Source organism: Cucurbita moschata, unplaced genomic scaffold (assembly GCF_002738365.1).
Source record: "Cucurbita moschata cultivar Rifu unplaced genomic scaffold, Cmos_1.0 Cmo_Scf00005, whole genome shotgun sequence".
In the NCBI taxonomy this organism is placed as follows: Eukaryota; Viridiplantae; Streptophyta; class Magnoliopsida; order Cucurbitales; family Cucurbitaceae; genus Cucurbita; species Cucurbita moschata.
Window position 1 is genome coordinate 5,063,951 of NW_019268521.1, and position 2,852 is coordinate 5,066,802.

Here is a 2,852-nt window from a genome sequence, read left to right on the forward strand (position 1 = left end):
TAATTTTTTTTTTTTTTTTTTTTTTTTTTTTACTTTACTGTCTATCTGTCAGTCCCTGTTTTTTTCCTTTCCTAATTTCTTATTTGCAAAATTATACATTTCATTATTATTATTATTATTATTATAATTTAAAAGGATTATTAAATACTTTAATCCATCAAAATAAATAGCTAAAAAAATCAAGTAGTAAATAAAAAACAGAAAAAAAATAAATATCCATAATAAAAAAAGGCGAGAATGACGTGTGAAAATAGAACACTTAAAAAAAAAAAAGAAAAAGAAAAAGAAATGGAGGAAAGGGTTTCGTAGGGCATCCGCCACCCTCTTGGCTTTGGTAATAAAAAAAAAATAAATAAATAAAAATAAAAAATAAAAAAAAACGACCGAGTTTTTTTCGCTCTATTTGTGTATGTCACCGTCCACCAATCACGCTCCGCCAACTATCGTCCCTTCCACGCTACTGTTGGCCCCACACGTTTCAAACGAGCTAAACACAAAATTCTTTTCCCTCCCATTTTCCCCCAAATTATTCATTATTAATTAATTTCTCATCCACAACAATTCAATGCCCTAATCTATAAAACCATGTTGTATTTTAGGGGTTATTCAATTAGCTTCATATGCCCGACCCTATCCTCCTCCTACACTTCTAAAGTAACGGTATTCTATAAGCCTCTTCGATGTAAAAGGCTGTTCAAATTACATGCGAATAATGTATAATATAAGAGATTAGAAGGGATTCTCTTGAGTGGACAACTTTGGTTTGATTTATGAATATATCGAAGAAAGCAAGCATATATCTATCCCCGTCAACCCACTTGTGCAAAAAGGAAAAGGAAAATCATTATCGTATACCACATGATATGATATGAATTTTATCGGGATGTACAGTTTTTTTTTTTTTTACGACTCGAATGATAAATTGACGGAAGTGGGTGGGATGATTGATTTGTCTTTATTGCTAACACTATTATTAATGGTATATTCGTGGTTTTTAGTGCGCAACTTTAGATGTACTGTAGGATGAAATGAACGATGGTAATCCATCATTAATAGAGTAACCTAAGACGTCGAGTACATATAGATATGGGTTTGGTCAAAGATGATTTCAACTATGTTTTGAACTCGATAGAAATGAGTCGAGAATTGGTAAGAGAATTTGAACGAGTTGGGGGGGAGGAAAATATGTGATAATTTTGTAGGGATAAGAAGTAGGGTAGCATTCCAAATGGAAGAGGCCTTTTCAAAAGAGATCACTAAGGTAAGAAAGAAAGGCAGATGAAATAAAAGGCTCTCTCTCTCACCCATGCTTCAAAGCGCGCCCACACACACACACACACACACCTCTTTGAATTCCCATCTCATCAACATTGCATTATTGACACTCCTTCCTTTTTCAACTTTGACCAAACCCCCCAAATGATTTCACTTGCTCTCTCAAGGTTTTCTCACTTTTTTCAGCCCCCACTCCTCCACAACAAAAGCAATCTATATCCAAATTGGTTTATATTTTATTCGCTTAGTGAGATCCCACGTGATTGGAGACGGGAACAAATCATTCTTTACAAGAGAGAATTTTAAAATCGTAAAGTTAACGACGATATGTAACGGACCAAAGCGGACAATATTTACTAGCAGTGGGCTTGGACGGTTACAAATGGTATCAGAGTCACTAGCGAGAACGCTGGCCCCCAAAGGGGTGTATTGTGAGATCCCACCTCATTGGAGAAGGGAACAAAGCACTCCTTATAAGGGTGTGGAAACGTTTCCCTAGCAGACACATTTTAATACCGTGAAGCTAACAACGATATGTAACAGACCAAATCAAGTAATATCTACCGATAGTGGGCTTGAGCTATTACATTTAGGCTTGGTTAGAAAACACCTTAACTAATTTCAGAACTAATCTCAGAAGCTAAAACATTTGAGTGTCAGACAATATCTACTAATAGTGGACTTGAGCGGTTACATTTAGGCTTAGTTAGAAAACACCTTAACTAATTTCAGAACTAGTTTCAGAAGATAAACTTGCCCTAAAACATTTGAGTGTCAAACAAACTAAACAATATTAAATTCTAGCATAAGTAGCCACGAACTCATTCCATCTAAGCCATTTATTTATCATCCTGTCTCATTCAAAGAGTTTGAAAGACAATTCCTACCTTTCAAACGAGTGTAGAACATTTGAATGTTCGACTGGACTTGACTGGTCAACAACAATTAGTAATGGGGGAAAGAAAAGAAACGTTGTAAGAGTTGTTGGGTAAGAGGGGTAAGGACAATGAAAATGAGTAATTGGATGAAATGAATGCAAGGGAGGGATATAGGTAGGTGGGTGTTGACCATTGCCAATGGACAAAGGCTCCAAACCCCACCCACTCTCTCTTTCCTGAAGACCCAAAGGAGAAAGGACAAAGGGGCAGTAGGGAGTACACAACATTTAGAAGGGTGTGCGTGGTGTGTGATTAAGTAAACCATGGGAAGGAAGGCATATCAATTGGGGTTTTCTGCAATGAACAGTAGTGTTGATTTGTTGTGTGTTTGATGAGTTTGTCTTTATAGCCCACATCCATTCATCTTCTTCCTATGTCTTCCACACATATGTTTCCCCCCTTTGCGCTCCAAATTAGGACCACTACATCACTAAGACACAAAAGCCACCATTTTGAATGGACCACACAGACCCACTTATCTATCAGTTTTTGTGATTCAACACGCAAAAAGCTTTCAAACTTAGGAGCCCAAAAATGATGTCCTTCAGGAACTTCAACGCTACTTTCATCTATGGCTTACTCAAACTATAAGATATTTTGAATGAATTAACTCACTTTTTTTTTTTTTTTTTTTTAATT